Genomic DNA, 24,205 nt, shown 5'->3' on the forward strand with positions numbered 1-24,205 from the left:
TTGATTTTAAAATCCTGTTTTCAGTTTCCCTATGCTCACTTTATATCCTTTATTATTTACTGAAATAACTAATTTGACATCTGCCTGAATTTTTTGTTTTAAAGTGAGTGAAAAAATGCTTCTGTAGAAATAATGGCTTTGGAATGAAATGACTAAATATAGTTTCTTGTTATGTAAAGGAGCCATTCAGCTTTCCTGCTTTCCCTTCCCTTCAGAGGTAGTACTCAGCAGTTCTGGAGGTAGTAATCTGACCAGTTCTGGAGAACCGGTAGCGGAAATTTTGAGTAGTTCAGAGAACCGGTAAATACCACCTCTGACTGGCCCTGCCCCATCTAGTCTCTGCCGCCCAAGTCTCAGCTGATCAGGAGGGAATGGGAATTTTGCAGTAACCTTCCCCTGGAGTGGAGAGGAAATGGAGATATTACAGTATCCTTCCCCTGCCACGCCCACCAAGCCACGCTCACCAAGCCATGCCACGCCCACCAAGCCACGCCCACAGAATCGGTAGTAAAAATGTTTGAATCCTACCACTGCATCCCTTGTCATATGGATTGCCAAAATAAAAATAAAAATAATGCAGGTTCCTTTATTTCTGTTTTAATAAATCATGATTTAGGTCTTAAACTGTGGCTAATCTATTTTTTAAAAATATAAATGATACAAATTTATAGTTAGCTTCTATACATAAACCAACCTAATATTAACAAGTTGTTCCAATTTCACATATGACGACTATTGTTGGTCAATTAAAGATACAGTAGATGGACTTCCAAACCCCTTGTGACTATGCTGGAGCAGAAGGGGGAGAAGCACACAAATGAGAAATATCAACAATTCATCGTTGATTAGAATTGTATTAGATAGAGATTATGAACTGTATTAACAATTCAGAGTTTATTAGAAGTGGGAGAAAGAGAGAGAAAGGCATCATTTGCCCAATGAATTATGGATTTCTTCCACTTTATACCTGAAATAACTTTGAGTGAAATTTTTGATAGTGGATTAGAAGGAAATAATTTGAAGAATACATAGACATGCATGAGAACTGTGAGCAAGCAGAGTTAAATCTTTTATATCATTATTATCTACGATCATTTCTGTGCAATGTTTTCCACTGGATTTTTTTTTTCCACATAAAGAAGGATCTTCGTGGTAGAAATTGCAAAAACTGGAATCTTCAAAGGTTCTCTGTGAATAATGTGCTCTTCTTGTAGATTTTGCACATAACATTGCTCAGTATTTGATATGCTATAATCGTCACATAAACTAATATGTACTACATGAAGGTAAAGTACAGTGTAGTTGTGTCCTTTAATTTAGCCAATTATTTGGGTTTTTTAAAAATAAAACAATGTCAGAACTGCAGAATATTTCAGTCCTGCATATTATTCTCCTGGGATTGTCCTAGTAAGTTTCCAAGATGGCTACAACATCCCTAGATATGCTCTTTGAGCATATTATTTATCCATCCAAAGTCACTTTTTGAAGCAACATAAATACTTTAATCGGCATAGAAACGTGAGGAATTTCCTGATCAAATTACTAGCATTTTCCAGTGCATGGAAGAGTTAGTGAATCTTTATTGAAACTAGAATGCCAGTTTAAATTCCTCTTCTCTCACACCCGTCCCAAATCATGTGCACTCAGCTATCAGCGGAACTTTTCATTCCTCTTCAATTTTGTCCTGCTCTTTGCTGGAACATGAAGAACAAAAAAACCCAGATTTTGTCTTTAATTCTGCTGAAATACCTAAGCCTGATGCCACTTCCATTTCAACTACAGCAGGGTTGTCAAACTTACACTGTCATGTCGTCATCACGTGAAGTATCAGGACCCCCCCCCCTTTGCTAAACTGGGTGTGGGTGTGGCCAGCGTGTGACGCATACAGCCCATGGACCGGGAGTTTGACACCCCTGAACTACAGCTTCTTCATGTTTTGACAATGCCAAAGTTCAAGACACTTTAATTCAGGCTAGAAAATAAAGAACTTAACCTTCCCTTCTTAAATACTTTGGTCTCAATAAAAAAATAACTTCTTTATGATGGTTGTTATATTAAAAACATTCTAAAACTTGTGACTGCTTACTACACAGTAAAACACTTGATTTTCAAATGTCAAATTGGATCTTTAGTTTAGAAAAACTACAGAAATTAAGACTGAGCTAATGCCTGTCCTGTAATATTATACTGTATACCAGGTGGACTAAAATGTTTGAGGCTAAAGTACTAATTTACTTCTCTTACAGCTTCTAAATATGTGCTTAAAAGAATGCAAACTTACAAAGCTACTAGAAATTGTTCAGTCAGGTTTCTTAAGGGAGCCATTTCTGATGACACAATATGTCCCATACTCAGGCATTTATAACTGTCTTGTTTGGCTCTGCAACCCAACAAGACAGACACAGGCTTCAGAGGATAATTCGAACTGCAGAAAAAACAATTATTACCAACCTGCCTTCCATTGAGGACCTGTATACTGCACGAGTCAAAAAGAGGGCTGCGAAAATATCTACAGACCTCTCACATCCTGGACATAAATTGTTTCAACTTCTACCCTCAAAACGACGCTATAGGGCACTGCACACCAGAACAACTAGACACAAGGACAGTTTTTCCCACAAATGCCATCACTCTGCTAAGCAACTAATTCCCACAACACTGTCAAATTATTTACTAAGACTGTATTACTATTCTTCTTCTCATCCTTCCTAGTACCTATCTCTTCCCTTCACTTACGACTATAACTACGTATGTTGCTTGTATCTTTACAATTTATATTGTTTATTTGTTTCCTAGTATGATTTGATTGCTTATTAGTAACCTATGGCTACCACTAAGTGTTGTATCTTATGATTCTTGATGAATGCATTTAATGTTCTTTTATGTAGACTGAGAGCATATGCATCAAAGACAAATTCCTTGTGTGGCCAATCACACTTGGCCAATAAAGAATTCTATTCTATTCTATTCTATTCTATTCTATTCTATTTAGGGCAAGGCTGGATTGGCATCAATTAAAACTCAAATGCAGATAGCATTTACTTGCTATTGGCTTAAATTAATTTTCAATCTAAGTGATTTGGCTGTTTTGCCTTTTTTTTTTCTTCTTCATCCCTGACAAATAATTAAAAGTGTTCCCCTCCTGCAACTTAAAATTCATTAAAATAAAGTCATGGCTGCTTCATTTTTCACAAAATTCTCCCTGCAGCAATTCTTCTTCATCTTGAATGTACATTGGTTAAAATGTCTTTGATGTCGAGGGTTTATTTTTTTAAGGAAGTCATTAGAGACTGCTTGCTTATGAGAAATCACAGTAAAAATTACACCTGAATCAATTTCAGTTTGAAGATAGCCCTATTGGGGATGAAATTCTGAATAGCTTTGCATGAGGCAGCTTTCTTACAAAACGTATAACAGAGCCCCCCAAACCTTTTAAATCTGTGTTGTACATGTACAATTCTATAGAGACATGGGTGCAAACTTGCCACATTATATAGGTTTAGGGGGGAAATACTATGCTAGGTGACATTTGGAAGATTTTAATATGCAATGAATATAAAACCAAGGCTGCTATTAGATTCACAACTCACTGCCTTCATTCTTGAGCTACCAATATTTTTTTTATTGCAGATTCCCACCCCCACCCCGTTGAAGGTTGTTAGAAATGAACAACTTGAAAAGACGAAAGAAAAATATGGTGAGACTTAGTTATGAGCCAATCCTGTCTGTGAATTCCCTATGAAAAGAAAAAATAATAATTGCTGTTTTTTCCCCTCAGAATATTTTACATGTGAATTAAATTGATTTTAAACACTGTCCTCATTAAGTATGACAATCATAGCTATACAATACAAGAATAAAGATTTGTGGGGGGAAGTGGCTGTTTTGAACATCTTTCAACAATTAATAGATGTCTAAGTTCATTCAACATATTGGATGGTGATGATCCTGAATCAATCCAATGCAGGACGAAGGCCTCTTCATTGAAGATTATGGACTGTAATCTACCACATTTATCCATTGTGGCTTAATCTAGAGACTGTATGTCTTTTGACTTTCTGGTCTAGATTGAAAGAGAGGCACAACAATCAGAACCACATGTTAATTTCTAGTGGTGCCGATTTATTGCTCATGCCTATTCACAATAATCTACTCAACTAATGGTCAAATTGGCGTTATATAAGAGTTAACAGAATTCAAGAGAGATTGGATTTGTACAGTTTGTGGGAACGTAATGACTGAAGGTTGATTCCTGTCTCCACTCTGCTCCCAGGCTCTGCCTGTTATTCTTGTACACCTTTACTGGCCCAAACGCACTCAATGGGCTGTCATGCCTAGGGGAATTTTCTCATTACTAGTTCAGCACCTTAACCACTACAGTACATTATGCAGGCTCTGTCGTAATAATTTATGAAGGTGATTTATTTTTTTAAGTTAATCATTAGTTTTATGTTAGTAGAATGGTACAGGTTTCGTTTTTCTTCTTTCATTGGAACCTGAAATAAACACTTTTGTTTTTAGATACCTAGAGAATGAGAGATATGTCCTCAATCATTTTTTTCCCCTTCCCTTTCCTGGGATGAAAGAAAAGACAAGAAAAGGAGGGGCTAATGTACATATAAAGCAAACTTTTAATCTATCTCTCAGTCACATGGGTCTGGAATGGAGCCACGTAGGAGATGGCTTAATTGGATTGGAGCCATGTAGGAGAAGTGAAATAATGAAGACAATAAACGCCCTTCAGGCCAGTCACACGGAAGGGAAGCAGCCGGGGGTGGGGGTGGTATGCAACTTAATAATTATGAAAAAATACTGAACCAATTTTTCCAATTCTCTGGGAACTATGAGGACAGAATTATGACTCTTCTGTCCTAGAGAGACTTACGCCTTCTGATTTTCACAGCCAAAATGTGCATTGAATTTTCATGCTTCTTTACTGATGGGATTAAAAGCAAACTAGGAACTTGCGCAACTGTTTTCAATACTTTTAAAAAACCCAGAGGGCTTTTGGAAGAAACCTGCTAGATCACCTAGGTCTTCTTGGCCTTATATCAGGGGTGAAATTCAGCAGGTTCTGACAGGTTCGGGAGAAACAGTAGCAGAAATTTCGAGTAGTTCGGAGAACCAGCAAATGCCACCTCTGGCTGGCCCCAGAGTGGGGTGGGAATGGGGATTTTGCAGTATCCTTCCCCTGCCACAGCCAACAAGCCACGGCCACAGAACAGGGGTGGGTTCCAGCTTCTGTTATGGCCGGTTCACTCAGGGACGTGCTTTGAATGTGCGCGAGCTTGATGCACGCTATGCGTGCATGCGCAGTAGTGAAAAAAATGTGCTGCCAATAGTACCGGTTCGGGGTTGTGGCCGAGCGAGTTACTTCTTACTCAGTCGAACCAGTCCAAACCGGTAGGAACCCACCTCTACCACAGAACCGGTAGTAAAAAAAAAATGAATTTTACCACTGCCCTTATATGTTTCTGTTTGTTATTTGATTCTGATTTTCTGGATCAGCTCCTGCCTTCCAGCGACTTATTGACTTCCTTTATTATTCAATTCACATGGCTACCTGTCTCAAGCATATGACTCTGCGCAGCTGACCGAGAATTTAAAAAATTCTCTGACAGCTGCTTGCAATTCCCATCTGAGAGTGCCTTCTCCTGGCTCTCTCTGGCTGTCTTAAAAAGCCACATCAATGTCTCACTGCTGTTGGTGGGATGTTTGTTAAAGGAAAATAAACAATAGGAAAGTATTCATGCAGTGGCCTGAAGAAATGCATTTTGTGTTTGATGATTATTCCTCCTGAGAGTTATAGCATATGAACCAAAGACAAATGAGCCATGTGCCGGCTCATATTTTGATTAATGTCTTAGGTTTAACTCAGATTTGTTGACTGCTTGGGGGCGGGGGGGTGGGATGAAGTTAGAGGGATGAAGCCTCTAACCCAGGGGTGTCCAAACTTGGGAACTTTAAGACTTGTGGACTTCAACTCCCAGAATTCCCCAGCCAGCCATGCTGGCTGGGGAATTCTGGGAGTTGAAGTCCACAAGTCTTAAAGTTCCCAAGTTTGGACACCCCTGCTCTAACCAAAAGCCACCAAGATACAACCTAGAGAAACTGGTGGTGGGGCAAAAACAAACTCCCCTTTTACTGGTAATTTCTTCAAACAATATGGGAATGTGTGTATGTGTGTGTGTATGTGTTTGTGTTTGTGTTTGTACTAGAGACAATTTTAGGCTAATGACTCTATGGCTCCAGTAATACCTGCAACTCCAGAGTAGGACTCATCCCATGAAAATACCTCCTCTTGCATAGCTTGTATTTCCAATTCAACTTAAATCATTAAATAGCGTTTGGAGAGGAAACGCAACAGAAAAGTACTAATGCTGTATCTATTTACCTGTAATAATTGCCACTTGAAATGTGTAAAACATCGTTCCGAGCAGGCATGCCCAGACTGAGACAGTTAATTATTTATATCAGGAGTAGGTCATACATTGCCCATTGCCCACTGACATCCTCTTGTCTACTTTAGGTCCACCTAAACTATATCTTTTAATCGAATTGATTAAATGAAAAGCTGGTATGCTGCAATGCAAGCTCCTGGCTCAGGCTTCCCTGGACTTGTGCTACAGAGAGTCCTCGATTTACGACCATAACTGAGCCCAAACTTTCTGTTGCTAAGCGAGACATTTGTTAAGTGAGTCCTGTTTCATTTTACAACTTTTCTTGTGCCAGTGGTTTAGTGAATCCCTGCAGTTGTTAAGTGAAACTGGCTTCCCCATTGACTTTGCTTGTCAGAAGGTCGCAAAAGATCTTCACATGATCCAGGGACATTTATGCAACCGTCATAAATATGAACCCATTGTCGAGCATCCAGATTTGGGTCACATGGCCATGAGGATATTGCAGTCATCGTAAGTGTGAACAATGGTCAGAAGTCATTTTTTTCAGTGATGTTGTAACTTTGAATAGTCACTAAATGAACTGTCACAAGTCATGGACTGCCTAGACTTCTCTGTGGAGGCTATTCAGACATTTTGCTGTCAATAATGTAAATGCCCCAAAGGTGCTTTTTCAAGAGGCAACTGGACTTTCTGCTTTTTCCTTGAAGATGTTTTGCTTCTCATCCAAGAAGCCTCTTCAGCTCTGACTGGGAGTATAAAACCTTCCATTCCCCACGATCCAATCAGAGCTGAAGAAGCGTCTTGGATGAGAAGCGAAAGATCTTAAAAGAAAAAACGGAAAGTCCAGTTGCCTCTTGAAAAAGCACCTTTGGGACATCCGTGACCTGGATGACTGAGACTCTCCATAGATAATGATATTGATGCTTCCACCATATTTTTACTGCCCTTTCAGTAAGATATTATTACCTAACATGCCATAATTAGTTATTTATTGTAAAAAGATTGAATGCTTACTGTAATAATTATTGTAATATAACTTTTAAAATCATATTCATTTTCACTTTTGGTATTTTCAACTGCTACTGGAAGTTGTCTTGGAGAACTCAAAGTTGAAAGAGGTCAAATGAACATATTATACAGACATTAGGCATTATAGGTACCCAGATATCTTCTTTGCACTTTCTCTTGGTCTATGATTAACTAATTTGTTTCCTTATTCAATTCCTAAAACCAAGAAAAGTCTTATTAATCTGGGAACAGAGAGTCTCTTTAGCTCTTGTCCTAATGAGAAGTAGGGGGAGAAAGTCTAACCAGTTCAGAACATGGGAGGGTCTATTGTACTCAGTGACCTTCATTTACATAACTGGAAGGCAATACATTAACAGACAGTCCCCAAGCAAAGGTTTTCCCCAAAATTAAACATGAAAATTCTCCCTACTTATCATGACAGCTGGAATGGAGCCGAGAGATTATTGAATCCAACTTTACTTAATGAGGTGCCCTGTACAATACAGTTTGTACAGAAGTTAATCCTTGAACAGAAAACAATACCAAGTGTGTTCCAACTTGAACTTTCTAATGGACTACAAGAAGGATTCAAGCTGTTCACGGCTAAATTATTTCCAGAAGATTTCAACATAACTTTGGAAGAGGTTTATGAAGATAATTATTTCAAATTTCAGTTAGAGTTTGCCTTTCGTTCATTCACATTTTGGGTAGCAATTTATTCTTGCTACCAACCCTATAGGTTGGTGAGCCTCTCTTGTGATTTATCAAAGAAATGTGTCAGGTAGTTCTAGTTGTCATAAAGGTAAAGGTTCCCCTTGCACATATGTGCTAGTTGTTCCTGACTCTAGGGGGCAGTGCTCATCTCTGTTTTAAAGCCGAAGAGCCAGCGCTGTCCAAAGATGTTCTCCGTGGTCATGTGGCTGGCATGACTAAACGCCAAAGGCACACAGAATGCTGTTACCTTCCCACCAAAGGTAGTCCCTATTTTTCTACTTGCATTTTTACATGGTTTCGAACTGCTAGGTTGGCAGAAGGGGGGGACAAGTAACGAGAGCTCATTTTGCGGCGATAGGGATTCGAACTGCCAAACTGCCGACCTTTCGGATCGTCAAGCTCAGCGTCTTAGCCACTGAGCCATCTTAATTGTCACAGGAGATGTTACAAAAGCTCAGAAAGATGTTGTAGTAAAACCCCATGTATTAGAAGAGAACAGACTAAAACACCACCGTTTGTGGTGGAATAGAGAACACTTCCATCTGCCATATCGCCCTCCATTTCTGAGCAGTGCAGTGGCAGATCCAGGAATTCCCTATATACTAGAAAGCAGTTCATTTTACTGCTATTACAGCCACTGTGGTAGCGTGGAATAAGGTAAAGTAGTCCTCAACGTATAACAGTTCATTTAGTGACCGTTTGAAGTTTCAACAGTTTGAAAAAAGTAACCTATGACCATTTTTCACACTTACAACCCTTGGAGCATCTCCATGGTCACATGATCAAAATCTAGATCAGGGGTGTCCAAACTTGGGAACTTTAAGACTTGAAGTCCACAAATCTTAAGGTTCCCAAGTTTGGACACCCCTGATCTAGACACTTGGCAACTGACTCATAGGGCAACTTTCTGACAAGCAACGTCAATGGAGAATCCAGATTCACTTAACATCCGTGTTAATCACTTAACCACTGCAGTGATTCACTTAACAACAACTGTGGCTAGGATGGTCGTAAAATGGGTCAAATTTCACTTATCAACTGCCTTACTTAGTGTCAGAAATTTGGGGCAAAAATGTGGTTGTAAGTCGAGGATTACCTCTATATATTAGTTATGGATCGACGGTGGAGTCTGTGGAATAGTTTATGGGAAAATCTACACAAGGACAACCATCCTATACTACAGGGATGGCAAACCTTTTTGACACCGACTGCCGAAAAGGTCATGCAGAAATGTCACACATGCACATGCGCTCTCATCGGGGGACACATTCTGGAAAAGCTGAACTTCTGGATTCTAGCGCGCATGCGTGCCCGACAATCAGCTGGCCAGCACACATGCACAGGCCAGTTTTTGGCATTGCCACGTGGGTGAAGGACAGCTGATCATCACGCATGCATGTGCGCCAGAAACCCGGAAGACAAACAGGCAAGGCCACGTGTGCCAGGCGACATAGCTTCGCATGCCACTTTGGGCATGCGTGCCGTAGGTTCGCCATCACAGCTATAGTATTTCCTGTACGCCACTGCCAGAAACGCCCTCTCTCCAGGATAGACACAGTTGTAAGCTCCTGGCTGCTGCTTCTCTCAAAGTTACTACCTTTTCTTTAATCACATCCTGCTAGCTTCCCACTTCCAAAACAGTGTTTCTTTGCCTGGCCAGTATTTAGATGTTTCTTTCTGAGCCTTTGAGTCGGTGCTGACTCCTGGACACTGCCTGGACCACTCCCTGAACATTTGTTGGCGAGACTTCAGAAGTTGTTTGCCATAACTTCCTTCTTCCTAGGGCTGAGAGAGAGAGAGGGGGGGACTGGCCTACCTGTCAACAACTACTTCAGCTTCAACTGCAATAATACACGGGCAAACAATCGATACAAACTCAAGGTAAACCGCTCCAAACTTGATTGCAGAAAATACGACTTCAGCAACAGAGTGGTCAATGCCTGGAATGCTCTACCTGACTCCGCTGTTACATCCTCAAACCCCCACAGCTTCAACCTGAAATTGTCTACCGTGAACCTCACCCCATTCCTAAGAGGTCTGTAAGGGACGTGCATAACCGCACCAGTTTGTCTACCGTCCCTGTCCTACTGTCCCCATTTATTTGTACTCATTTCCTTGTTCACGTCTATGTTCATACCTGTTAACTTTGTACGTGTTTGACAAACTAAATAAATAAAAATAAATAAATAAATAAAAGGTAACTGAGCTGGGTTTGTGTCCAAGGCAAGACTAGAACTCCCGGTCTCCTTGTTTCCAGCCTATTGCCTTAGCCATTACTCCATAGTAGCTCTTGATTAAAAAGAGGGATTACTTAATTAAAATACCAGCTTTGAAGTCAAGCTCTAAATTGTATTGTAGCTGTCTAACTGGATCTTATTGTGAATAAGCTTTAGGCATTATCAACTCAGCTTGCCAACACAGTTGTAAATTAGAAACCGTAAATATAAACCTAGTTTTGATATAGTTGTAGGGCCAGATTATGCATGTTTCTATTATCTCTAGGTATGTGCCAATTAATAGCGCTTCCAATGAGGAAAGAGAACTTCTATTCAGTCAAATACTGGATGCGGAAATCACAGCAGCCCAAATGACTGAGTAATTGGGCAGTTCAATGCCCAAAATGTCTACAATGACTGTAAAGATATAGAATAGAATGGGCAGATATAACCTATTCAAAAATGCAAGTAGAGATTATAGTACTGTACTTCTATTAAATCTGATCTCCTATGAGCAAACACTCTTTTTAGTCATAAAACTCAGCATAGATAATTAAAAAAAAAAAAGACCCTGTACTGATTAGATAGAAATTTTTGAAATTCTGTTTCTGACAGTCAAAGTTTTGGGGGAGTAAGTATTATCACTCACCAAGCTTTAGCATACGGTAGACTAAAAGCAAATAGAATTAGTTATAGAGCTTACAGAATTAAATGACTCAATTAATTAAACAACCTGAAGTACTCAGATATTGCTGAGAAAGAAATCTCTTTCAAAAGAATTGTGCAAATAAGCTGAACATAGGTGGGCAATTCTAGAGACCTACTAGTCTAAAGTGAAATATATTATTTATAGTATAGCAATCAAGATGAAACATGCAAAGAACTACTGTAGGTAAATGCTAAAAAAATAATAATCAAAGGAAACCTATTATGTCTAGCAAAAACCAACCTATGGCCAAAAATGTGACTGGTTTAGTTAAAAATAAAATTAGACAATATCAGAAATTATATGTCAATAAAAAGTGGCAGAATTAAAACACGGAGAAAAAACTCATTTTAAAAAATCTACACTTCAAGGAAATTTATGGAAATAATATTTGCCAGTTAACTCCTGTCTGAAAAGGGTAAAAAATTCGAGAAAAGCCAGCTGGATTTAAAAATGGACCTGAATGCACTGATCAAATCTTTGTAATGCTATCTACTGGAATTGGGTTTTGAATTCTGTCAAAAAAAACCAACCCATACCATTTGTTGGTTTCAAAGGATCATTTCATAGTGTGGACAATGACAGGATTTGGCAATGCTTCGAACAGACAAGATACCACATAAAATGCACCAAATCCCAAGCCCTTTGTCAAATTACAAGCTGTCAAAGTAGATCATACAGAGCAGAGTGGGTTCCTACCGACGTTGGTACTGGTTCGCTTTGTGTGTGCTGCGTACGTGTGCACAGTTCACTGTAAATTGTTCTGCGCATGCGCAAAGAATGTGAAAAACTACTTAAAAACATGCCGGCAACGGCAGCGGCGACCGGGGAACCAGTTAGAGAGTATGGCCAGCCTGGATCGCTGCTGGTTCTGCGACCAAGGCCAAATTACCATTACTGGTTCGCCTGAACCGGTGCGCACTAGCAGCAACTCACCTCTGATAAAGATACTGGAGTCAAGATTTCTCCATCTTACCTGATGTTTGTCAAGGTGGCATTGTCTTATCACTTTTAATCAATATAGGCCTGGTTTGTATTTTGGGAAAGGTTACTGGCAATGTTACACAAAGATTTGATTTAATACTTATGGATTTAACATTTATTAACGATGTGGCCATCCTAGTTGTCAGTCAGGAAGATCTACAAGAAATGATTAGTCGTATCACAATTAAAACTGACAAAATTCGGCTTTGGGTAATTCCCAGTAAAACCAAGTATCATCTGATTCCAGTTGACTTTCCTATGATGCCACAAAAATAGGAAACTAAATAACCGGACAAGTGATTATTTTACATACCTCAGAATTGAAGTAAGAAGTAGTAGTGTAGGACACAAGAAGTGACATCTTGCTTGAAGTGAGCATCCAATGTCCTTTTCTCTTTCTGGAAACAAAAAGATACAACATAGTATTATTGTAGTCTGAATAAACCATGCAACAGAATCAACTATGACTATGAAACGAGGCCAGGGAGATTGAAGACCATAAAAAAACTATATGTTTTTGATCATTGATATAAAATTTTAAATAATCTGAAAATGAAGATGTCTGCAGAAAAGTAACATAGTAGCCATTTCAGACTTAATAAAAATCAAATGATGGTAATAGATTGACCAAGTGTTGAGAATATTGACAACTGACCACCCAAGCTGACATCCACCAGTTTCAATAAATCCAGATAGAAACAATCCTGTGGTAGGGTTTAGTATAATGAAAAAAACTCATTCTGTCATGGCCCAGGGCTCAGGCTCAGACTCTAAAGAAGCTGCTCCAGCTGAACCAATGGAATGTCAGTATTATGAGATACCAAGCCAGGAATCACCTGAGGCCAATCAAACACAGGGAACAACTAGTGTAGTCGGATGATGACATAAGGCCTCTAAGCCCTCAGACTCAATGTGTACTGTGGAGAGCAGGGCAAAGATGCTCAGTGAGGCTCCTTGCCAAAGAAGGGAGTAACTCTCTTAATTAAAGACACGTGTCTCTGTTGGAAGCAGGTGTCTGATTTCCTATTCCAGTGCATTATCCCTTGTGAAACAATGATGTTGAACTGGCTGATAAACCTGACTTGGCTCTCTGAATTTTGGACTGGATTTTGACTACTTTCCTGCATGTTCCTGTTGAAAGCAAAAATTACTTAGGTAAACTTTCTTCCCAAGAGACTCTGTTGATGTACATTTCCCCCCTTGTCTATTATTATCTGCTCAGCCTTGAAAAATTGTGATTCCTACTTAGTAGCTGAGTGGGTGTGAGTTTGAAATCTGAAATAAGCACATTTAAAAGAAGCAGAAGATATTGTATTGAAGCCTCTAAATTTTATTAGGAAAGAATAGAGTAGAAACTGGCATGCCCATCTAGCTACAATTATTTATAAACATGTACAGTAAAAATAAATTATAAAAGAAATTAATGAAATCCTTATACGATGAGATTCTATACCCAAATGTTGGGTGTAGTGCCAATAAGCAAAATAAGCTTGCATGGGTATTATCTGATTGACAGAGTAATTTTTGCTACAATCAATAAACACAAATTGGATTTCTATATAGATCTACAGATTCTATAGATGATAAGAAATCATCAGGGTAGTAACAAGATCCATATCAATCCTTAGTCTCTTAGTAGATATAACACATTGCAAGCATATTCAAAATATTTATCAGAAATCTATTCCATAATCATAGCTTGTGCTCATGCACAGCTAGTGCTCCAGAATATTATCAAAGAGATCAAAATAGGGGCAGCTTAAGCTATAAATCAAGAAATCTAGTATCGTTAAAGGAATATAAATTATTCCAGCTAGCAGAGTCTAGGACAGTGATGGCAAACCTTTTCGGCACTGAGTGCACAAACCAGAACACATGTGCATGTGTGTACATCAGAAACCCAAAGACCAGCTGGCTGGCACACATGCCTGTTTTTTGGCCATTTTCAGGCCAATTTTTGGGCATTTTCTGGTGCTCCCGTGCCCGTGAAAACCAACTGGCCAGCGCGCATGTTTGTGCTGGAAACCAGAAGAGCAGCTGGCGACAGTGCGTGTGCCCACAGAGAGGGCTCTGCATGCCACTTCTGGCACACGTGCCATAGGTTCACCTTCATGGGTCTAGGAGAAAGTCCTTCTCTGCCATTGCACCTGCCCTCTGGAACATCTTGCCTCTGGTATGAGATCAGCCCCAACCCTCCTGACCTTTCGTAAGGGCCTAAAACCTGGTTCTGCCAGTTAGCTTGGGGCCCAAATGGGAGAACATCACAGTGGAGGTGGTTGATAAACAACAGATCCCACCTCCCCTCGACCCCGCCCCCACCCTCCCCATCTGTAATTGGATAATAGCATTTGCGGGTATTAATTCATGTTTCTGTATGTGTGTGTATATATGTATATATATATCTGGAAGCTATCATTTACATTGGGCCTTCAGGCCTGCCACATTTTCTGCTGTGGGAAAATGGGAGGTGGGATTATATGGAGAATGGGAGATATATAGTCTAAATAAAATTCCTTTCTCAGAGAGTCAAAGACACTGTTACATACTTGCTCTGGTGGTTTCCACCAAGGTCCTCTGTTCTGGCGGGAACAGAGGTTTAATTCTATTGGTCGAAGGGTCTGACAGCTCCCTATAAAAGGGCTGCTGTCAGACTCAACCTTCGCTGGATTGTTCTCACTTGTTGTACTTAATAAAGAGCTGTTGTTACCATTAAGCCTGTGTGTGCCTATCCATTACCCAATCTAACAGACACCTTGGCCTGCACATGGAGTGGCGGGACTGGGAGGCATCTCCAGTTGGGATGGTGCCTGGTTGGGCCATGTGATCGACATGTGGGTGTTGGGCAGGGACCTGAATGTTCACTTGGGTGGGAAAACCTGGAAGCTTTCAGATTCGGCTTTTCCCAGATGTGCCAATATGACATCTCTAGTCTTCCATACTTGCTGATCTCATCGATCCATCTTGCTTTAGGTCTCTTTCATGGACGCTTTTTATCAAGTGAGATCCATTCTACGACAGCCTTGGTTCACCTGCCATCAGATCTTCTTGATATGTGACATGTCCTTGTCTTGTAATGGTGTGTGTGTGTGTGTGTGTGCGTGTGTGTGTGTGTGTGTGCGCGCGCGGGCACGCCTTGATGGTAAGATGGGTGGCTGATAAATTTTTATAAAAAAATAAATTTAGGAATGATGGAGGAATGACTGAACTTTTAAGGGAGTGCTTAGGAAAAGATCACAAACTTGCCTTGATTTTGTTTGGTAAAAGAAGTGGAAAGGTTTTCAAGACTCTGTTATTCTACCTTATAGCAACGAAGGGTGTTCCTGGAATCTCTGCTGTGACTGTTTCTTGATTTTGACTTTCTCAAAAGCTGACACTCTGTATCCTCAGGAAGCAACTTCATGTCATTGTGAACATGCAATTTTAATTAATTTGAATAACTGCAATCAGAGGTGGTATTCAGCAGGTTCTGACCAGTTCTAGAGAACCAGTAGCAGAAATTTTGAGTAGTTTGAAGAACTAGTAAATACCACCCCTGACTGGCCCCGCCCCCATCTATTCTCTGCCTCCCGAGTCCCAGCTGATCGGGAGGGAATGGGGATTTTGCAGTATCCTTCCCCTGCCATGCCCATCAAGCCATGCCACGCCCACAGAACTGATAGTAAAAATTACAAGACCCAGTCCTCAATATAATTGGATGAAGGTTAACCCAGTCTGGATGCTGCCTCCACCACTAGGGAGAATGGGGATTTTGAATAACCTTCCCCTGGAGTGGAGAGGGAATGGAGATTTTACAGTATCCATCCCCTGCCACACCCACCAAGCCACGTCTACAGAACCGGTAGCAAAAAAAATTGAATCCCATCAGTGGCTGCAATGTATTGATGCTCTGGAAGTACTATGGGAAATTCATGCTGGATTCTCAAGATACATAACCCTGATTACAATGGTGCTGAACCATCACATCCCTCTTCAAACAATACACTATCTCAAGTCTGAACGTTTGCTTATTAAAAATGCAAAAATGAACCCAAAGATGCCATTTACTGTAGTAGACATACTCATTTTCTCTCTCACTATGCCAACCTCCCTTAACTTTTACATTTATGATATGTTGGACCATTTTTAATAATTTTCACATCTAATAGGCATCCTAACTAGGAATATATGGCATTTGAATATACGGCATATTCTGAGGGTTATTCGACTATATTGGGTGCTTGTGGTTTTCATCAAAATTACTTTGCAGTATATGCAGAAGTGGCAATGGAGATTTTTTTTTCTCTGGCTGCAAATATTTTACACATATTCAGCATTTTGCTTAAAATAATCTCATCCCTTGACAAAAACAAATGGTAATTCTCTGCGTGTAGACTATTTTGGGTACCTAGTAGACAATTCAGATTTATGATACCGTGGCATCCAACAATGTGCCTCTATTTTTCAATTAGTGTAGTTTTCAAATTCTTTTTTAAAAGACATTCCTTAGTTTTTGTTTTTATAGGGCAATACTATATTGCCTTTTCAAAGGACTGGAGAGTAAAAACTAACGGAGCGGAAAGAATAGAGAAAGAAAAGTCTTGTCTTCCATATGAGAGAGGATGAGGATGTTATCCATTCAATTGTGTCTGACTCTTGGCGATTCTATGGCCCAGATCTCTCTAAATCTTCTGATCTTGCACTGCTTCTTTGAGTTTTTCAATGCTCTGGCTGATGTCAGCTTTGATGGTGTCTGGCCACTGTGTTCCTTTGTGGCCTGGTTTCCTTTTACTGCTAATTGCTCTCAACATAATTGCTTTCTCCAGCAAATTCCCCTGCATGACATGGACAAAATAAGCGAGGCACAGGTTTGTGATTTTCCCTTACAATAATACAATAGCAGAGTTGGAAGGGACCTTGGAGGTCTTCTAGTCCAACCTCCTGCCAGGCAGGAAACCCTATACCGTTTCAGACAAATGGCTATCCAACATCTCCTTAAAGACTTCCAGTGTTGGGGCATTCACAACTTTTGGAGGCAAGCTGTTCCACTGATTAATTGTTCTAACTGTCAGGAAGTTTCTCCTCAGTTCTAAGTTGCTTCTCTCCTTGATTAGTTTCCACCCATTGCTTCTTGTTCTACCCTTAGGTGCCTTGGAGAATAGTTTGACTCTCTTCTTTGTGGCAACCCCTGAGATATCGGAACACTGCTATCATGTCTCCCCTAGTCTTTCTTTTCATTAAACTAGACATACCCAGTTCCTGCAATGATTATACAATTATACGTTCCAAAATACATGTGCATTAAAACGGCAAATGTCTGTATGATTAATTGCATTGTTTGTAATATTGTCAACATTTACAGGATGTTAGTTTCCACTATCCTCTATCTTCTATTGTAACACAGGTAGTCCTTCACTTACAACTACCATTAGGACCAGAATTTCAAAATCGCTAAGAAAGTTGTTAAGTGAGTTACAACCAATGTTACAACTTTTTTTTTTACCACGCTTAAGCAAATCACTGGGGTGGCTAAACGAATTCTGTGATCTTTAAATGAATCCAGTTTCCCCCGTTCACTTTGCTTGTTGGAGGCTAGTGTGGAAGGCTGCAGATGACCTCATTACACTTCAACCATTTTCATGCCGGTTGTGGAGCATCTAAATTTTGATCACGTGACTACAGGAATACTGCATCAGTCATAAGGGCAAGGACTGGTCATAATTACAGGTAGTCCTTGACTTACGACCAGTGGTGGGTTCCGGATCCCGTTCCAACCGCTCCGGTTGGAACGGGCCTGGCGGCGTCCACATGGATGCGCAAAGCACGCACATGCATCTTAGCGCCTCCGCGAGCCTCCGCGATGCTCCAGCTGCTCTGCGGAGTGTTGCGCAGGCACTGTACGTGCCATGCATATGCGCGAAAGCGCAGAAGCCTTAAAAGGCAGGTAAGGAGCTCGGGCAGGCGGGCAGGCGGGCGGACCCTCCAGAGCACTCTACCAGAATGGTATCCAGTGCTCCAGGTAGGCTCCGGTACATCTGTACTGGGGCGTACTGTCTGCAAGCCACCACTGCTTATGACCCTGTACTTACAACCACAATTGAGGCCGAGATTTCTGTTGTTAAGTGACACATTTGTTACGTGAGTTTGGCCCCATTTTACAACCTTCCTTCCTTCCTTCCTTTCTTTCTTTAGTGAATCCCTGCAGTAGTTAAGTTAGTCACACAGTTGATAAGTGAATTTGGCTTCCCTATTGATTTTGCTTGTCAAAAGCTTGCAAAAGGGATCATATGACCCCAGGACACAGCAATGGTCAGAGGAATGAACCATCTGAATTTTGATCACATGATCATGGGGATGCTACAAATGTGGTGTGAAAAATGGTCATAAGTCACTTTTTTCAATGCTGCTGTAACTTCGAACGATCGCAAAATGAACTGCTGAAGGACTGCCGAGGACTGCCTGTGATTTTTTTCACTGCTGTTTTTAACTTTGAACAGTTGCAAAATCAATAGTTGCAAATCAAGGTCCACCTGTAATAGCCACTTAATTAAATTTACATAGAGACAGCCCAAGATACAACTAAGAGTTAATCGGCCTGCATGGCGCTTTGATTTTCAACTTCTAGAATTGCAGTTTGAGATCAATTCACAATGCCAGAGCTTGTATGGCACTTAACATATTCTTTTTCTTAAATGACTTAATTTACTACAATGAAGTTATCGTCTAGCTCTTTCTGATGAATATAATCTCATCACACAGCCATTCTGTTCAGTCTATGATCCCTATGATCAACCACTCGATTAATCCAGGAAAGATCCTTCTTTATTTTCAGCTGGTTCACTCATTGCTATATAATGCAATTCAACCTTGAAGTTAAATATCACAAAGAAAGAAATAAAAAAGAAATAAAACCATGCACACAGAAGAAAAACCTATTTGAACATTAGACATGTAGGAGAGAGGCTGATCATTAAAGAAGAGTAGGGAGGTCCTTCTCTCGGTCATCCTGCCCTAGTCCAGTGATGGCTAACCTTTTTGCCATCGCATGCCAAAAGCGGGGGGAGCACGGAGGGTCATGCGCACATGTGCCCTCCACCATACATGCACGTGCGACACCCCCCGTGCATGCATACAGGACTCCCCGTGCATGTGCGCATGACCCCCTCCTGCCCTCCCCCTGCTTTTGGCGTGTGATGGCACAGTTGACCCATTTTTTGCCCTCCCCAGGATCCAGAGGCTTTCTAGGAAAGCCTCCGCGCCCCCCACAGGCCCTCCGGAGGCTGGAAACAGCCTGTTTTCCGACTTCCGGGTTGCCTGTAGGGGCATTTTTCCCCCTCCAGAGGCTTTAGGGAAGCCCCCTGCAGGAGAAAAATAGCCCAACTCGCAAACCGGAAATTTGGGAATGGACTTCTTGGTTGCGCTTAGGGCCATCTTTCTCCCTCAGGAGGCTTCAAGAGGCTTCCCTGAAGCTTTCAGAGGAAGAAAAACGGCCCAACACACAAACTGGAAGTCCATTCCTGAACTTCCGGGTTGCCCGTAAGGCTGTTTTCTCCCTCCAGATGCTGCAGGGAAGCTTTCTGGAGGCTCCGGAGGGAGAAAAATGGCAAAACGTGCAAACCGGAAGTCCGTTTCCGAACTTCCAGTGTGCAGGGAAGCCTCCGCAAGGCGAAAAGCAGCCAAAAATGTAAGCCAAAATCAGCTGGCCAGCGTGCACATGTGTGCTGGAGCTGACAGGGGCAATGCCTTGCGTGCCCTAAGAAATGGCTCCGCATGCCACAGGTGCCATAGGTTCGCCATCACGACCCTAGTCAACTACCGAATGGACTACTGTAACACACTCTTCATGGGACTGCCTTTGAGGAGTATCTGAAACAGTGGTGGGATTCAAATTTTTTTGCTACCGGTTTTATGGGCTTGATGGGTGTGGCTTGGTGAGCATGGCTTGATGGGCCCAGCAGGGGAAGGATACTGTAAAATCTGCATTCCCTCCCCACTCCAGGGGAAGGTTACTGCAAAATCCGCATTTCCTCCCAATCAGCTGGGACTCGGGAGGCAGAGAATAGATGGGGGCGGGGCCAGTCAAAGGTGGTATTTACCGGTTCTCCGCTACTGGTTCTCCAGAACTGGTCAGGACCTGCTGAATGCGACCTATGGAAGCTTCAACTGCAGCAGTATGAGCAGCTATATATGTGAATGGCAGTAGAACAGCCCATTTCACATCTCTGCTCTACAAATTGCATTAGTTACCAGTTTGTTCCTAAGGCAGTTGCTAACCTGTAAAGCCCTTATCTGACATGGGGCCAGGTTATCTAAGGCAGGGGTCTCCAACCTTGGCAACTTTAAGTGTGGAGGACTTCAACTCCCAGAATTCCTCAGCCGGTGCCTGATCTAAGGGACTGCCTATCCCCAATTATATCCATCTATATGCTAACAGATCTGGTAGAAGGGGCATGTGGGTCCCTTCGGGCAAGAAACTTTGTTTGGTGGATCTGGAAAAAGAGCTTTTTCAAAACGTGGGCGTGCTATTGGGTTGAGGATCCTAAGGAAGTACAGGTAGTCCTTGACTTGCAACGGTTCATTTAGTGACTGCTCAAAGCGACAACGGCACTGAAAAATGCGACTTGTGACCATTTTTCACAGTTACAACCTCTGCAGCATCCGCAGCATCACGTGATCAAAATTCAGACGGTTGGCAACTGGTTCATATTTATGACCATTGCTGTGTCCCAAAGTCATGCGATCACCTTTCACGGCCTTCCGACAAGCAAAGTCAATGGGGAAGACAGATTCACTTAACAACAGGGTTACTAACTTAACAACTGCAGTGATTCACACAACAACCATGGCAGGAAAGGTAGTAACATGGGCAAAATTCACTTAACAAATACCTTAACCACAGAGGTTTGGGGTTAGTCGAGGACTACCTGTATGGAATGCATTTAGTTGTTTAAGAATCATATTATCAAATGGCTATGGTAGAATGAGCCTTGGAGGTTTTCTAGTCCGACCTTTTGACCGAGGTAGGAGTCTTTATACCATCCCCAAGAAATGGTTCAATCTTTTCTTGAAAACCTCCACTTAAGGAGCACCCACAAACTCCAAGAGGGAAGTTGTTCCATTGATTGATCATTCTCATTGCCAGAAAATTCCTCCTCGTTTCCAGTTGGATCTCCTCTTGTCCTGCCCTCAGGTGGTATGAAGAATATTGGTAGACTGCTATCATATCTCCCTAAGCCTTTTCTTTGTTAGACTAAACATACCTAATTCCCTTAGCCTTTCATCATACAATTTAGCCTCCAGATATCTTATTATTTTTACTGCTTTTATTACTGCTGTTCTCTGCACACTTCTTATATAGCCTCAGCATTTCTTTTTGTATCTCGGAGATCAGAACTGTACACAATATTCCAAATATGGCATCACTAGTGCAGGACAGAGCAGTGCTATCACCTCCTGTGATCTTCATACTGTCCCTCTATTGATGCAACCTAGGACATGGTTGGTTTTTTTGGCAGCTGCAGCACACCGTTGGCTCATACTTAAGCAGTGGGACAATAGGACACTTAGTTCCTTCTTTACAGGCACTCCTATTGTGCTAGCAACTGCCTAGCCTGATCTTGCGCATCTGGTTTTTCCTTCCTAAGTGCACAAGTTTACTTTTCTAACCACTGAAATGCATCTTGTTAGGTAAACTGAGATACCTGCTCCTCCTCCAACTTCCCTCTGACTGCATTCTATGCCAATGTTCATTTTTCTCTATGGAAATGTACAATCTAATAAACCAGACTGTGTAGAAGAAAACCAAAAATGCTAAAATGAGAATGCAATTTAGTGTTATTTGCTATCTTCAGTGAGAACAACAATCCACGTGAACAATGCAAATAACTACACCATTTCATGGCATGCGTTGGGAAATGCCAAGGGTTAGAAATTGCTCTTGGGAAACCACTAATAAGACATTCTGTTATAAAGTCTTACACAAATTAATTAACTGAAATACCATAATAGGGTGTTGTAGTAGTACATCTGAGGTAACGAGAAGATACCAACTTTGCAAAGAAACCTGGGAACACAAGGTTGCTTTCTGAATGTTTGAAACTCTATGTGAATCGGGAAGTTTAAAAAATACAATCCTAAATTGAATTTATTAGATAATAGTTATCTGAAAGGGAGAGAATTTTAAAGAGAATGTAGATACAAAGATAAGGCATCCCAGATGCATTAACTTGACAGGATAATTGTACTTAACATTCATTGAACTCAACAACTATTTTGATACTAAAGTTTGAAAGACAGAAATGTAATAATTTTGGAAATAACATCTCTTATCTCCTCTTTATGATTACCTGTCAAAGATGAATTATTAAATAAATAGCAAAATGAGAAGACTAACTAGCCAGAGTCCAAAGGGGCATTTCCTTCTGCAAAGCAACATTTCATGCCTTCTTGCCTTTCTGTCTCAGATTAATAATAAGTAAAAAATTGTTAGCATACTAGTGATTTGGACATTAACATATACAGGTGAAACTCAAAAAATTAGAATATTGTGCAAAAGTTAATTTATTTCAGTAATGCAACTTAAAAGGTGAAACTAATATATGAGATAAGACTCATTACATGCAAAGCAAGATAGTTCAAGCCGTGATTTGTCATAATTGTGATGATTATGGCATACAGCTCATGAAAACCCCAAATCCACCAGGTTTTGGTGCTTTTGGCAGTGTGGGCAGTTGGAAAATGAAGTCAGCATCCCCATAAATATCGTCTGCAGAAGGAAGCATGAAGTGTTCCAAAATCTCCTGGTAGACGACTATGTTGACCCTGGTCTTAATGAAGCACAGTGGTTTCAAAGTCCTGTTGCTCAATGGTCCAAAGTCCTCTTTTCTGATGAGAGCAACTTTTGCATCCCATTTGGAAACCAAGAACCCAGAGTATGGAGGAAGAATGGAGAGGCCAATCAAGCACAGTAATCCCACGGTCATTGAAACAGGTTTTGGTGTTTTTGGCAAAAGTTGCTCTCATCAGAAAAGAGTACTTTGGACCAACAAGACTTTGGACCATTGTGCTTCATTAAGTCCAGAGTCAACGCAGCCGTCTACCAGGAGATTTTGGAGCACTTCATGCTTGCTTCTGCAGATGTGCTTTATGGGGATGCTTTCCAGCTGCCCACACTGCCAAAAGCACCAAAACATGATTCAATGACCATGAGATTACTGTGCTAGATTTGCCAGCAAACTTGCCTGACCTGAACCCCATAGAGAATCTACGGGGCATTGCCAAGAGAAACATGAGAGACATGAGACCGAACAATGCAGAAGAGCTGAAGGCCGCTATTGAAGCATCCTGGTCTTCCATAACACCTCAGCAGTGCCACAGGCTGATAGCTTCCATGCCACGCCTCATTGAGGCAGTAATTGCTGCAAAAGGGGCCCAAACCAAGTACTGAGTACATATGCATGCTTATACTTTATAGAGGTCCGATACTGTTCTATGTACAATCCTTGTTTTATTGATTGCATGTAATATTCTAATTTTCTGAGATGGTGGATTTGGGGTTTTCATGAGCTGTAAGGCATAATCATCACAATTATGACAAATCACGGCTTGAACTATCTTGCTTTGCATGTAATGAGTCTTATCTCATATATTAGTTTCACCTTTTAAGTTGCATTACTGAAATAAATGAACTTTTGCACGACATTCTAATTTTTCGAATTTCACCTGTATTTCATGCTTTAGACAATTTTTGATTCTACCTAAAAGGTAAAAGGTAATGCTTCCCCTCGTGCATATTGCTAGTCGTTCCCAACTCTAGAGAGCAGTGCTCATCTCTGTTTCAAAGCCAAAGAGCCAGTGCTGTCTGAAGATGTCCCTGTGGTCATGTGGCCGGCATGACTAAATGCTGAAGGCGCATGGAACGCTGTTACCTTCCCACCAAAGGTGGTCCCTATTTTTCTACTTGCATTTTACATGCTTTCGAACTGCTAGGTTGGCAGAAGGGGGGGACAAGTAACGAGAGCTCACTCTGTTACGCGGCGCTAGGGATTCGAACCACCGAACTGCCGACCTTTCTGATCGACAAGCTCAGCCTCTTATCCACTGAGCCACCGCGATCCTACCTAGCCATCTCCAAATCTTCTGGGACTACAACATTCTTCCCAGCACATGAAAGATGCCAGCTTGGGGATAATTTCATCCTC

General features: G+C 41.1%; 1 protein-coding gene across 5 annotated transcripts in view; it reads right to left on the reverse strand.

Moving 5' to 3' along the window:
- Positions 1 to 24,205, reverse strand: part of PRLR (prolactin receptor) — a 203,824-nt gene that overhangs the window by 51,022 nt on the left and 128,597 nt on the right. For all 5 annotated transcript variants that reach the window (XM_081942883.1, XM_081942879.1, XM_081942882.1 and 2 more), the window contains one exon: positions 12,343 to 12,427. The gene's annotated coding sequence lies outside the window, so the exon portion shown is untranslated. The remainder of the gene's footprint in view (positions 1 to 12,342; positions 12,428 to 24,205) is intronic.

The sequence above is a fragment of the Natrix helvetica genome (assembly GCF_964273705.1).
Source record: "Natrix helvetica genome assembly, chromosome: 2".
In the NCBI taxonomy this organism is placed as follows: domain Eukaryota; kingdom Metazoa; phylum Chordata; class Lepidosauria; order Squamata; family Natricidae; genus Natrix; species Natrix helvetica.